Raw genomic sequence first — 16338 nt, 5'->3', positions numbered from 1 at the left:
CGCCCACACGAAGCGATTTTCCATCAGATTTTCTCATCTGATTCGCCTTTGACTAAAAGCGTACCGTGTGACCACCTAAATAAGAAGCCGAAAGCAAAGTCTGAGGTCGATTAATAATCTGAACGTGCGTCCAATTTTCAATCGACTTTCTGGTGAGAATCGTGACGTCTAATTAGTTTTCCTGCACAACATATTATCATATCAAAATAAAAAGCATTTTAAAAAAAGGATTTAAACATATTAAATTCGAAGTGATTGATTTTATTTTCAGTAAATCTCCTTTAATATTTTACATAACCTTTGATTCGTTCTTTGAGAATGTGGGTTTGAATCTTTTATGAAGGACAAAAAACCCTCAAAAACCCCCAGAAGACAAAGAAACAAACAGAAATTAAGGGAAGGAAAAAAAGAACCGATAATCTTTCAATCATAACCAGCCAAATGGGAAGGGATGGAACGAAAACCCTTAGCTAGTGAAGAGGTAATTGCTTGTATCCCGATGTCATAAATATTGTTTGCATACCTAAATGCGTGCAAATGTAGGTTATTATTTTAAAAATTAACTTTAACGAGGCCGGGTCTAATTTGTTTTGCCCTAGATTTTTGAATAACATTTTTTACATGAATTTCTACTGATATAATTATTATTTTTAGATAAAAAAAAATAAGACATTTACCACACCGTCTGTTTAAGGGGTCATCTCAAAGTTTGTTAATTTTTAACATTGGACCCTGTGGGAATTTGCTTGAAATGTATCAATTTTGCACATATTTTTTTTTTACATTTCTTTTAAACTTTTGCCCTAGGGATTACTTTTTCTATTCTACATGTCAAAGTTATTGCGTAAAGGCATCAAATGGTCAAATAAAAAAAAAAACCTTTTACCTCGTGGTTTGTTCCAGGGGTCTTATCGAAGTTGTTTTTTTTGTATGCACAATTTACCAGTTTGTCAGATAATGGCTATTTTTTATTTGACAAAGACGAAAATGGTGATCTTTATATTATTATTAAAACATTCAGACATATTTAAGTAATAAATAAATATATAACATCACATATTAAGGGTCATTAATATAAAATACATGGTTACTGTTTTGAAATATATGAATTAAGCTATATTTAAGAAAACGAGACATAGGGCTAGGCTTGCTGAACCCTCTTCACGTTTTCGACCCGAGCCTAAATATAGAATATAAATCGAGACATTTTTGTTTATTTCACAATATAATATCAGTTTTACGCATCAAACGAGCTATTTTCAACAAATTTTGCTGAATATCTGCAGTGGAAACTATTACGCCATGGCGTCAACCAAGCAAAAAGATGACGTCACAATACAAATGAAACGCTGCGCGAAAGACTGCGTACACGTTCTGAACTCGTTAACTGAATTTAACATTACTCCCAATCCCGATTAACTGCATGAAAAATTCAACCTTATTCAAACATCCTTCAAAACAAAAAAGCCAGGAATCTTGCAGGAGAAAGAATAAATGCTTCCCTAAATATTCGTGGTAAGTATTCTACGCCTAGTAGGCATAAATGTGCATATAAGAGTACAATTATACATACCCGCGCAAGTGACAAAGATAATTGTTGTTAACTAATTTATCATAAAAAAACATGGAAAATTATAATGTAACATAAATGGTATTCATAAGTCTAATGAAATATAATATTTTTTATGATATAAGTAGGGGCTGATAAAATAAACGAAAGCAAATGACCAACGTTTGAACATCTCTAAACAGATTTTTAAAACCTCATTTCAAAAAAACAGAAGAAAACATTGTAAAATCAAGTTGTTATATTTCATGTACGAGACATCTTTACCTAGACAATTTTATTCTTTGCAAAGATAAAATTAGGATTTCACGACCTTAATGAAAATGATTCAATAAATAATAACGTAACTTTAAGTAAAGTTTTTCATTTTCAGTCATTAGCTGAAATTGATAAAAATGACGACAGCTACCAAGAAATGGCACAAACAACTCCTCTATACATACTTGCATGATTCCTCACTTACTGTGACAGATGATGTTTACTTAGTAAATAGTTGTTAAATGCACCAGTACTTGTCCAGTTGTTAAAAATAATCCTTGAATTCATCACTGATGACTTTTACATTTTCGCTGCAGTGATTCCCCCGACCTGCAGACTGACCATTCCAGTACCCTTATTTCATTGCATGTTCAATTCACAGGCAAATGATAGCAATTAAGTTGGGTCGCAGGAAGTTGTGTAATTTACAACACAGTACTATCTTTTTTACTTTTTCTGGTGACAGCAAAATAGATACATGTAATCTCAATATCCTGAACCAATTGCAAATAATGCCAAATGCATTTTCTACGATCCGGTGAGTTCTTGATAACCTGTAATTAAAAATTCTTTGCCCTTCGTCTCATAAGGTATTCCTTAGGATGGAAAGCTTCGTCCCCAATTATAACATATCGTCGCCATAGAAGCAAATGGTCGTATGTGGTAGATACTACCCAAAATAGGTTTTTAGCAAAATCCCTATTTAATTGGTCATATCTTTCACATGTCAAAAGGTCGTAACTGTAGCTGCATTTGTTAATGAGGAATACCAAGTACAATTTTGTTGTATATGAAAATAGTTTAATATTTGTTATAAGAATAAGGTCGTAACTCCATTTTCTACAGAAGCAAAAGGTCATAAGTGGCACATACGACAACTTCAATTACAGAAACTACCTAAGGTATCTGCAGCAGTAGGTCTTATATACCACTTATGACCTTTAAAAGCTTTTGAGGGATTTAAAAACTATTTCTGAACTATATGTTAGTATATGTTTGGTAATATTGTGATGTTCTTATTAATATATGTCTGAAATAAGCATCCAATAAACCATTTATTTACCTACACCATGCTTAATAGTCAGTCCGTGTCAGAATCCAGAGATTGACGGATGTGTATGACTGCAGCAACATTGGTAAGCAAAATATTCTATTTTATAACATTATATCTTGCACACTTCATAAATATAAAATCACAAATAAAATTATAATGTATTTGTATAAGAATTTTGACTATCATTAAGTTCTGAACCATAGGAATTTGATATAAATGTACCTGTAAACACTATAATATATATAAAAAAAAGTCATAAGTGCAATCATAATTACTTTAAGAGATTGTTTATAATAGACTATTTATAGAAACGCTTTTAAAAAGACTTAATTTAAATTATTTTATATTTTCCCTTTATAATTATTGCAATTGTGAAATGATTGCTAATCAAAGCATTTTGAAATGAATGAAACCAAATCATTATAATTATGTTATGATTTTTTTTCAAAAGGGTCATATCTACATCATTCAGATGATTGATTGTATCTACTGTCAAAAACTTTCTGTAGTTTTGAGAGAATTGGAGGCTCAGCAGGAGATGGTTTTGAGCAATTATACCTTTGCTTGTACAACTCTAAGAGAACAGGTATTTCAACTCTATATATCAACTGAAATAAAGTTGATGTGGGCCAGTCATGTACTGAACGACAAAATGAGACGTGATTCACTCTGTGATAGGATAAAATATTGGAACAAAGCAGTTAAAGAACACGTAGAGTCTGGTCACCTTGCACAACATTTTTCAAAGGGTAGGTCCTAAAAGAGATTTCGACAATGATGAGGATCTCATACTATGTCAAGCTTTCCAAGGGGAAAGTGATATTTTAGATAGGGATGATATACCCTTGGCAAAATACAGAACCATTTTAAATAAACATGTTCAAAAGAAGAAAAAGAAAACCTATACGGGTAATAAAAAATCCTTAGAAATTACAAAAGTGAGCACAGTCATTAAATAATACAAAAGAAAAGATTATGGCAAAAGATAATGCACACAAAAGCACACAAAACTACAAACGTGAGAAAGACAATCATGTATCAACAAAGGTCACAAAGGACAATATAGAATCAACAAGCAACACCTCAGAAAATTTATTGACGACAGAAAAAACATTATTTAACATAGGATCAACAGATGAAACACAAATCAGCACTGTGTCTTCAAAAGACTCCCAAAACAATATTTTACAAACAAAAGATAAACAAGACAAAAGTATGTCAAACAATGCACACAAGACAGGGTTGAAGACACACAACTTAGTTTTCAGACCACAAAAGAAATCATAGTGTCGAGAAAAGACAACCAAGATAACACAGAGTCAACAAAGGCTACACAAAACAATATCATATTATTAGAGATAACTTAAGACAACAAAGTTGTTTTACAGGGGATACAAGAGAATACAGCTGGTATAGAGAACATACAAGGAAACACGACAATTACAGAGTGTATGCAGGAGAACGCAAACTTAACACAGAGCACAAAAGGAAACACAGTTGTAACAGAGGGTACAAAGGAGAATGCAGTTGAAGCAGAATGCACACAAGGTGATGCAAACGAAACACAGACCAAACAAGAAAACACAGTTGTAACAGATGGTACAAGGAAGAACAACTTTGAAACAGAGGGTAAGCAAGAAAATGTTGTAGAAAGCATGGATACACAATATAGTGGAGTCGTAATAGGAGGCACACAAGAGAACACAGTTATAACAGAGGACACACGAGAAAATGCAGCCGTAAGAAAGGGCACAAAGGAAAACCCTATTGTAAGTTACTGTATCCAAGAGAACATAACGGACATACAAAAGAAAGAAGTAGCAACAGAGGGCTCAGATTAAAAAGATTAATTTATGATTCTTCCTCTGACAGTTCAAGCTCTTCAAGGGAAAGGAAAACTAAATGTAGAAAGAAGAAAAAAAGAAGAGCAATGCACGATAGAAGCAGACGAAAAAAAAACATGAATGAAATAACAACAACAGTCTTAATGAATCTTCCTTTGGTGTTTCTTATCAAGTTAAATCTAGGAGAAAACAAAGAAATCCGTCTGAATGGTAAAGAAACAAAAAAACTACTTCGAAATAAAGGAAAGAAATACACAAATAATAAAGGCCGAGTAATTCCTGAAAAAACACCACAAAAAAATAACTTGTAAATGCAAGTACAAATGTTTGAACAAAATTGCAGACAACAAAATATCAGAAATATTTCAAAGTTACTGGAACCTAACATACGATCGACAAAGAGATTTCATAAGATTTAATGCAATTATGACTGAATGACTGAAAAGCGTAGAAAGACAAAAAATCAAGAAGAAGAGTCAAGAAGAAAACACACCATTCACTACTATCTGCCTATAGATGAATGTAATGTAAGGTAGAGGTGTGCAAAAAGACATTTTTAGAAACATTAGACATTGGAGAAAAAATAGTAACATATACATTAAACAAGAAAAAGAACCCCTTCACTTCCACTGATAATAGGAGGAAATACGGCGGCGTGGAAGGGCCAGATGAAAAAATAAAAAATTCTTATTTGTTCGGACAAATAAGTTATTTGTTCGGACGAATTACGATTTGTTCGGACGAATTACGATTTGTTCGGACGAATTAGGATTTGTTCGGACGAATTACATATTTGTTCGGACAAATAAGTTACACATGTATTTGTTCGGACAAATAAGTTATTTGTTCGGACAAATAAGTTATTTGTTCGGACAAATAAGTTATTTGTTCGGACGAATTACGATTTGTTCGGACGAATTAGATATTTGTTCGGACGAATTAGGATTTGTTCGGACGAATTATGATTTGTTCGGACAAATAAGTTATTTGTTCGGACGATTTAGGATTTGTTCGGATGAATTGTGATTCGTTCGGACGAATTAGATATTTGTTCGGACAAATTAGGATTTGTTCCGACGAATAAGTTATTTGTTCGGACGAATTAGGATTTGTTCGGACGAATTAGGATTTGTTCGGACGAATAAGTTATTAATAGTGGTACATGTATGAGAGAGAGAGAGAGAGAGAGAGAGAGAGAGAGAGAGAGAGAGAGAGATGTCATAATCATGCATACATAAATGTGAAAAGTCTAATCAGTTTACATGATCATGCGCGGATCCAGAAAAATTTACCGGGATAGTGGTGGTGGTGGTGGTGGTGGTGGTGGTGGGGGGGGGGGGTTGGTTGGTCTGATAGATCAGTTAACTTTGATCGTATACATGTATATGTATAAAGTTAAGGCGAAATATCATTTCGTATGTCCAGTATCCCAAGTAAACAGGAGAATGACTATATTTTCAATATAAACATCGAGAATCGAAATCCACCTGCGGAATCATATAATTATGACTATAAGAATCATTTCTTCTGGCATTGCGCGAAATAAAACTTATAGTAAGCTTAGAAAAAACCTGCGCTGCCTACAGTTGGCATACATCTATACGCGGATCTAGAGCCGGGGTGGTCGGGGGGCCTTGCACCCCCACCCCGCAAACAAAACTATCTATCAGACCACCACCCCCCCCCACCACCACCACCACCACCACCCCGGTAGATTTTTCTGGATCCGCGCATGATCATGTAAACTGATTAGACTTTTCACATTGCTGTATCCATGATTATGACATCTCTCTTTCTCTCTCTCTCTCTCTCTCTCTCTCTCTCCCCCTCTCTTTCTCTCTCATACATGTACCACTATTAATAACTTATTCGTCCGAACAAATCCTAATTCGTCCGAACAAATCCTAATTCGTCCGAACAAATCCTAATTCGTCCGAACAAATAAGTTATTTGTCCGAACAAATAGCTAATTCGTCCGAACAAATCCTAATTCGTCCGAACACATAACTTATTTGTCCGAAAAAATCATAATTCGTCCGAACAAATAACTTATTTGTCCGAAAGAATCCTAGTTCGTCCGAACAAATCCTAGTAAATCCGAACAAATAACTTATTTGTCCGAACAAATAGCTAATTCGTCCGAACAAATCTTAATTCGTCCGAACAAATAATTTATTTGTCCGAACGAATCCTAATTCGTCCGAACGAATCTTAATTCGTCCGAACAAATCCTAATTCGTCCGAACAAATAACTTATTCGTCCGAACAAATAGCTAATTCGTCCGAACGAATAAGATTATTTTTTTTTCTCATCTGGCCCTTCCACGCCGCCGTAGGGAAACATGTTCCGAAAAAAAAAAATTTCAGATAAAAACAAAGATTCTATCAGGGAACACATTCCTTCTTTTCCGAAAACAGAATCACATTACTGTAGAAAATCAACCCAGAGAGAATATTTGGACAGTTTCTCTCCTTTAGGAAATAAACAATCTGTACATAGAAAAATGCAAAGAGGACCACAAGATGCACAAAAGTTCTGGTTTTATGGTAACATTTGTTCCACTGAGTTCAACTTGGGGTTTCATAAACCCAAAAAGGATGTATGTTCATTTTGTAATGCATATGGAAAAATGTCTGAGAAAGAAAACAGGAAAATAGGAATGAATTTGGAAAGCATCAGCAACGAAAGCAACGAAGCCAGAATGAAAATCAGGAAGATAAGCAAAGATCGATGGAAAATGAAATGATCAAAACTATAAACTTTGATTTGCTGAAGGTACTCGTTACCCCTAAAGCTCAAATTCATGAACTGTACTACAGCAGAAAACTTGAAATTTCCAACTTTACTGTATTTGATGTTGTATCCAAAGAAATTGTCTGTAATATGTGGTGGGAAACCACAGCAAACCGGGGAAGTTGTGAAATAGCTTCCTGTCTCCTAGATTACAACAAAAGTGTTGTTCTATTGATGAACTATCGTACTATTCAGACAGTTGCACTGGCCAGCAAAGACATCTGCCATATGCATTTAGTGGAATATGTTTCTACTCTGTGGTTAATTTCCCAATTAAAAAAATAACACAAAATTATTTTGAAAAAGGACACTCACAGATGGAAGGAGATTCTGTACATGCAACTATTGAAAGATCAACAAAACATTCAGATATGTTTTCCCCAAGTGATTGGATGGTTGGTGTCCGCAATGCTATAGTAAACCCACCTAGGTATGTAGTGAAGGAGTTTGAAAATAGGGATGTTATGAATTTCAAAGAGCTTACAGATGATTGTATAGGCAACAGGAACCGTGCAGAAGATGGATCAATAATGAAATTGAATAATATTCATTCATTCCAGTATCGAAAGATAGAGCCCAACAAGATATTCTTCAAATACGATATCAGTCAGCGAGAGTATAATTCCATTGATATTCGAGGCGGATAAAGAGGGACAAAACTTAAGAACATGAAAAATTATCATGTTAAACCTCTTTACTCTTTCTTAGTCCCAATCTCAGATGCCAAATTCAAAGACTTAATGGATTTGTGCAAGAAAAATGTAATTCCCCGTGTTCATCATGATTTCTACCCTCAGCTCCCTCATAAGGGAAGTGTCTGCAATTCGTTGAAGGAACCTGATGAAAATGCCGATCAGATTGGCATTTCTTCCATAAAGCTTATGACACCCGGAGACTCTTTTGTTTTGTTTTTTCTATGTTAAGTTTTGCCAAGTAGCATTTCATTATACCGTTTCAATTTAAGTGTACAGCAACCCATTTTTTATGCAAATTGACACACTGAAATGTGAAAATAATTTTATAACAACTTTGCTTGTTAGACAGTGCTTAATTTTCCAGATGTTGATGCTTCAAATTGTAATAAACGGTCTTAACAAAGAAGATTAAACGACGAACAAAAATGCACAATTATAATTGATGTTTTCCTATATCAGCAAACGTCAGAACTCTGAAATTTTATGAATTTACAATTTCTTTGTCTACAATTTATGTTTGACCTCTTTTTTATTGCCATTGTTTTTGAGCCGAAATGTTAAACTTAATGTTCCTTTGTTTTCAAAATACGTTCTTGTACCAATAAAAGGGTTGTTTTGTAAAGCTTAATTGTAAAGCTTTGTTTTGTTTTTAAATAGCTATTATAAAAAAAACACATATCCAAACTTTACCTGTCCTTTGAGTGACATGATCAACCTTATAATGCCAAAACATCAATGTCACTGAAAGCATAATCCACTTAAATTTAATGATATCAAAATGCAGAAAAGTAGTATGTGGAAGTTACTGCCTTAATTTACGTAAAAAGTAACACTGCACCTAAAAGGCAAAAGGTTGTATGTGTAAAAATGAATAAAAAACAAATATAAAACAATGTTTATATCTTTTTTGTTACTATCTTAATACATTAAGTTATTATGTACAACATTGGAGAGTTTAAAAGAGAAGTTTTAGTCTTTCAAGTAAAGAAACAGTTTTTTGCGTTTTTCTCTGTTATTTGAAATCATGACCACCTTTAAATTCTCCTTAAAGATAGCTTAAAGGAAGGAGCTTAAAGACGATCTTTAAGCAAGCCACCTTTAAGCTACATGTGTTGCTTAAAGATGGCTTAAAGAAAGCGTAAAAATTGCTTAAAGACTATCTTTAAGCCACCTTTAAGGACAACTGATAGGTCCTTAATGTCCAAACTTCTTTAAGCCACCTTTAAGCTACCTTTAAGCCATTAAAAAATCTTTTAATTCAATATTGTGCTTAATTTACCAACAAAATATATTAACTATATGATTATTATGAAAAAGGTATTAGAAAAGGTATTAAAAACGCCCAAGACGAGAATTGAACCCGAGCCCTTTCGCTTACCAGCATCACCTCACTTCCTCTCTGCGCCACGGCAACTTACATATGCGTTGTGGTTTTTATATCTTATATATCAGTGGATATTGAATCAATGTATTAAATGTGTATTTTTTACTTGAACAGATTTTGACTTTCATTCAAATTGTACAATCAATTATATCTAATTTATAAATTACATGCATGCATATATTTAGTATGAAATACAGAACTTGGTCTTCAGTGAAAAAAAAATATATTATACCTAAATGGAAATCGTTATGCTTACTTAGTAAATAAATTTAAACCGAATAGATAAACGTTCATCTAATTCATAGCTAAATGAAATGCAAGGAAGAAGATGAAATCATTTCTTTTATACATCGCATTGAAACTATTAGGGTATTAGTTCTACGCAATTTTCCCGGTTTTCATGATCACGGCGCCGTTCCAGTATGTTTATGTATACATGATTTTTAGACTAGACTATCAATTCTTACTTCTTATTACCAATTACGGGTGACTTATTTACTACATGTGGCAATTAATTGCAAATGATGTATACATATACTTGTACATACAAGTGTATGAAGTACCAGGCCGGGTATGTGACATATTTACTTTTATAAATATATTTAAACAATTACCCCTATTTATGATACCGGTACAGTAATTAATTAGCCTCTAGATTTTACTATTACATACATGTATCTTTAATTTGTAGACGTAACATTTTTAAAACCCAGAGCTAGGAAATAATACCATGAAAATTAAATACAAATGTAAATAAACTTTCATTCATTATACACGTACATACTGAGATTTCAACGCCTTTAGAAACCCTGATTTGCACCTGGGCACACGACACACCTGTTGTGTATATCTTGTATATTCTGTGTTAGTTCCAGGGGTTTTCTTAAGTTGGACAAACAATCGACTCTAATTAGATATACACAAACGAACAAAACTTGACAAACAAAGCAGTAATATCCTGCCCGATATAACAAAGGCAGTTGAGGGTCTTTTCATCTTTAACATGTATCTAGCAGATCTAGAATTAGACCTAGAAATAATAAAAATTGAAAAAAATACAAACCTTAAACCGGTTATTAAATTAAATCATGCATTTTTGGTTCATTATCTTTATTTTGTTTAATAACCGGATGAACTGAGAGAGAGAGAGAGAGAGAGAGAGAGAGAGAGAGAGAGAGAGAGAGAGAGAGAGATTTCACCGATTAATTTATAATAGGAAACAAACATACTTAAATATAATTTCATTCACATATTTAGATACAGAGACTGCGCTAACCCCTACAATAATTTTGAACCCCCCCCCCCCCACAAAAACAAATTATAAAGAATTTTATAACGGCAATCTGTGTCCATCGGAGCGTTGTTGATGATAGGGATCTATGTTAAATGGAGCGACAATTAAAACCACCTGGAACACCCCCCCCCCCCTCCTTCCTTGGAAATTATATCATCACTCGGATCACCCCCTCCCATCCCTATAAAAGAGCTTTTGCATTAAATATATGTTTTTTTTGTTCAGATTGATCAAACTTGACTTAAAGGGAACTTAAAGATGGTTTAAAGACAACTCAAAGGTGCATGGTCACGATTTTAATGTTTAAAATGCTTCAGTAAGGCATTTTAAATAGGCAACCAAAATTTGAGTGTCATTTGTTGAGTTATAAGCGAGTTACAGAGCTTACAACTCCTCGCTATGTAAACAAAGCTTTTGTTTACATTTTGAACGTTGAAGTGAAAATTCCAGTTTTAGACCTAAAATGAATGTGTTAATCGTTAGGAACTGTTTATTTATGCTTAAAATGAATAAGAATATAGACAAATCAGCTTGAAAAAGATTCTTTACTGGTATATTGAACCTATGTAAACAAAAACAGGGCACGAGCCTTGTTTACATGACGAAGAATTGTGAGCACTGTATCTTGCTTAAAACTCATCGACGGGCACCCAAATTTCATTTGATCATAAGAAATGCATTCATAAAGCATTGTAAATAATGAAAAAAGAAAAAAAAATATGACCAAAATCGTGATCATGTCCCTTTAAAGGGAGCGTAAATGCCACTTAAAGATGCTTAAAGGTGGCTTAAAGATGGCTAAAAGGTGACTTAAAGAAGTTTGGACATTAAGAACCTATAAGCTCAGCTTAAAGGTGGCTTAAAGATTGTATATCCTTTAAGCCACCTTTAAGGACTTGCTTAAAGATTGTTTTTCGCCCTGTGAATGGACGCCTATACTTACGGCCTTTCCCCTCTATGGCGACGATATGCACCCTCGTAAATCTCCCTGGAAAAGATTTTGGACTAAGAACTCTAAGGAACTTTTCCTCTTTGGACCTGTGTAGTGAACATTTTCTAAAAATGCCCTATCACTCACTCGCCCATTGCTGCCAACATTCACCGAGGTGAACTTGTAATTAGCATTCACTAATGCCATCAAGACAACGCTGTGAGAGTTCTCGCTGTAAAAGTAAGAACCATAAGGGGTGCCTGAACTACTTGTTTTCCCTCTATTCCATTTCTCCATGAACTCTTTATCAATATTATCCCACTCAGCTTCGGATGATGGCACCTTATGTTAAAATACAGACAGTAATAAGTATATTTTTAATCAAGGTACGCATATACTAAATTGTATCAGTATATCATATACTAGTAAAGGATATTTTCTGCCGCTTTTAAATCCTAAAATGTATATCAAATTCCATGCTCTTTTAAGCACAATATTTTTACGCACATTCACCTACAACAGGCAAAATGTAAAGATTTAATCAAGTGTAAAATACAATGCACACATACATATCTGTGACTGACCATGACAATAATACCATTTTAAAATTATTGTTATAATCATTTTTTATCTTCACATTTTAAGATAATGAGAATCAATTCTTAATAATTACAGTTTAGGTTATGTTGAGTTTTTTGTTTTTTTTAACCGAGGTTTGAATTCATATTCTTCGGGAAAGATGGTTTCATAGCTAAAAAAATTCTGTTGAACAATAAACAACATGAATTAACAAAAACGAGAAGATTTAGACCAACGCTTCAACACTTAACCGTATACGGTTTTGTTTATTATGAAGATTTGAGGAAAACACAAGATGAATTTAGTTCATTAAGGATTATTAAAATTTTAAGACAAAATGATTATTTTGGGTTGTTGCATGCTGTTTCTCCTAAATGAGGTTGTAGTTGCCGTGCAGTAGAATGGTCAGGTGTGTCACGCGTAATTTGAAAGGCGATCAGAGATTTCTTTTAGAACGGAACAACCTCTCTGGGGAAATCATTGATCTAATAATGGGCAATTGTAAAATTTCCTTTTTAAAATGTGGGTTGATGATATTGTATATATAGAGAAATGAAACTGACAAGCGCAGACTGAATATTTTGTAACAGTTTGACGATATATTCTTCATGTGAGTATTTAATCTTTTAAATTCTACCGTATTTTTCATTTGTCATATTTTTATATTACATATATACACAGTAGGTTTGTCTCTATTTTTAACTTTTGTAATAAGTAATTTGTTTAAAGTTATTTTCATAAAATAAATTTCAGAGCCGTATGGTCGACTTTTTGACTGTGTGTGTGTGTGTCTGTTTATATTGTTAAAATTATTTCCCTGTTTACCACTAATACATGTAGCACGTAGTAAACTCGGCTTTATTTATTCAGATTATTTTCGCTCTGTGCATCTTTTTTACTACGATTACGAGTAATATTTTTATGCATGTATAAAATGTTACCTGAATCATTTATATTATGTTCATAAGGAATTTACAAATACAAAAATTTACACGAAGCTGTTAGTGCAAAGTCAAGAAAGTAGTGCTAGGCACAATGCGTGCGCAAATTAAATTGAAAGTTTTGCCGGATATCTATCAGATCGGATATATACGGACACAGTTGTAATCTGCCGAAGACACATTATCCAAATGTTATGAGATGTTTAATCGGGGCGATTCTGAATTGCAATTTGAAATACTAATTTGAGAGAATCGTTGAATGACGTTGTAGGGAAATTTAGTTATGCTCATTTTAAATGAATCGTAATTGCAGACGACATGGACTTATATCTGCGAATACAGAGAGAATTTCCGTTTAAACATTGATATCAAAATACATGCATTAAAAATATTTCCTTTATGAGCAACAATAAAACTATTGTTGATCAAGAAATATATGATATTGCTAAAATATTTTTCACGGGTGTTTTGTGCTTCATTTCTCATTCTGATTTTACCACGTAGGTGCCAGTAAACGGATTATATTTGTACTTTTGGCCAGCAAAGAATAGAATACCATATACAGAAACATATTTGATAATATTTTTTGTGTAAGAATTTATATAACAATTGTGTTTGCAGAATTAACGTGGGCCATGTGTAACACAATTTTTGTGCTGTTTTTACTGGTGGCATTGTCTTCGGCCTTCAGGCTACCAATGGAAGGTACAGAAATAATTTTTAAAAAGAATAACAAAAAATGTTATACGTATAATTGACAATAATGAAAAAGATACAATGTGAATTCATACCCCCCCCCCCCCCCAAAAAAAAAAAAAAAAAACAAAGCGAAAAAAAAAAAATAATAATAATAAAAAAAGCCCAGAACAAACAAAGCATGAACCAGAACCGGTTACCTACGTAAGTTTCCGAACTTTTGTTGATCATTGAAGAATTGCTACGTATTTGAATTACTTTAATCATGACCAGCAATGGAAAGGTTCTTTAGACATAACGAAAACGCCTCCTTAGAATAAACGTCTAGTAGATTAAAGCATTCTTAAAACCTTTCCTTGTGATCTTTATTCCCCTGACAGTGTGACAATGCTTATAATAAAAAGTGTGATTAAATTGGATGTACTAGAGCGAATTTGATATTAAAAAAAACCCGTTGTTCAAACCGTGACCCCCTCCTCCTTCGACCAAAGCTGGGGCCCGAGAGGTGTTCAAAGTATTACCGAGAAGCATATTTGGAAAATGTTTAAAAATCTTCTTCAGAAGTATTACAGTGCTACAATTTGAGATATCTTTATGCAAGCATCCTTGAATATTGTAGATTTTAAATTGTTCAAACTGTGTCCCCTGGATCAATACCAAAATCAAAAGAAGAGAATTGTTTTTAGTTCTTAGGATATGATGTCCAAAAAGTAGACTATTTTATGTACTTTTTTAATATATTGTATAATCATAAATGCTAGAAAATAAACACAAGAAATTATTTCCGTGAACAAGACTAGGAAAACAGAATTGCTGCAACGGCATTTAAAGAGTATAAAAGACAAAAAGATTTTGAAAAACCTAGGAAAAACGACAGAAAAAGATCAATGATTCTGTTGATATTTTACACAATGATGGCATGTGGACAACAACGGAGAAAGAAGACTTGGAAGTGGGGAAAACGCAGAAAGAATGAGTGAAATTTAGAAACAAATTACATTATACAAGAATGTGTTTGCACTTGATAAAACTCTTAAAAGTTTCACAAAATTCAGTGAAAAGAGACAACAGTTTACTTTAGACAAAGTTATCGAAAATTTGAAATATTTTATTGAAGGGTAGCAAATCAGAGGATGGCAACTCTTTCAATCCCCCAAAATAAGTTTCAAAACTATTATACCATGTGTGAACCAATGACAAAGGAGAGAACATTGAGTGGAATGGACAAATAATTAAGTACAAGAATGGATATTTAAAGTAATTTATTGTTGTTAAACTTCAAATGAACACTTTTTGTAACTTAACAAGTTTAAAAGGGTATGGTACAAAGTTGCAGGGTATGGTACAAATTTAGCATGTTTATAAATTAAAATATATTTATAGAAATTCAAATTTAGAAGTTTTCAAATAAAATGAGTCAAGGGCTGTTGTTTGGGTGATCGGTGTGACCCATGGGTTTCTTGAAATTCTGTGTACTGTTTATAATACTTGATTAAGACATTTCTGATAGTCAGTTAAAAAATGTGTCAATCGTCGAGATATTATTTCTTTGTAGGTCTGAACTCGGAAGTAGAGCAATCGCCTAGTAAGCGAGGTTATTACATGTGTGCCGAGCTGTCTGAGTACGACTGTGCGCGCCACCTGATGGGTGGGTGGATCAGGCTGATGGCTCGACAGAGATCAGCATACTGAACCCAACTATATCATCTTGTCATATCTGGATTTGTTATAATCAGTTGGCTTTATTACAAGATAAAAATAAATGCTTGAATGTATGGAAATGTGCAATAATGCATGCAACAAACAATGGTTTCAAATGTAACACATATATCTTGATGGTAACTTTATACACCATTTTGAAAATAAAAGTTTTACCCGATAGCTTTATTGTCAAATACTTCATTTTACTTTTTTCGCACGTAATTTCGATTGTTCTTCGTGTTTATTAATTGTTCTAATGATCTCTTGATCACCTGCTTCATAGGTATATACCAATGTCGAGAAATTAACGATTGGTTGCTTTCCGATCGAGACATCTAGATTGCCGGATTCGAAAATACATGTACATGTAATATACTTTAAAATTGCTTCGTTCGATTTCTTTTAGATGATACAATATTATAAACTTACCCATACAAAAAACAATTATTTTTGAGAGCCAACAATACTGACCTATCAACATTAGCAGAATGATCCTTCGATGGTTATAAAAAACCCCAACAAATCTTATACGCCATGAGCGTGTCCCATTTAACAAAACAGTTAGGTATTGCTTCCGTTTGTTTTGGTGTTGTTTATACT

General features: G+C 33.3%; 1 long non-coding RNA gene across 1 annotated transcript; it reads left to right on the top strand.

The window, feature by feature from the left end:
• Positions 1 to 12962: 12962 nt before the first annotated feature.
• Positions 12963 to 16071, top strand: LOC105337273 (uncharacterized). The gene is made up of 3 exons (XR_901604.4): positions 12963 to 13010; positions 13963 to 14046; positions 15593 to 16071. It is a non-coding gene; the product is annotated as an uncharacterized lncRNA (long non-coding RNA).
• Positions 16072 to 16338: the final 267 nt, after the last annotated feature.

The sequence above is a fragment of the Magallana gigas genome, chromosome 5 (assembly GCF_963853765.1).
Source record: "Magallana gigas chromosome 5, xbMagGiga1.1, whole genome shotgun sequence".
Classification (NCBI taxonomy): domain Eukaryota; kingdom Metazoa; phylum Mollusca; class Bivalvia; order Ostreida; family Ostreidae; genus Magallana; species Magallana gigas.
The sequence above is the reverse complement of the archived record's forward strand: the minus strand, read 5'-3'. Positions and strand labels throughout refer to the sequence as shown.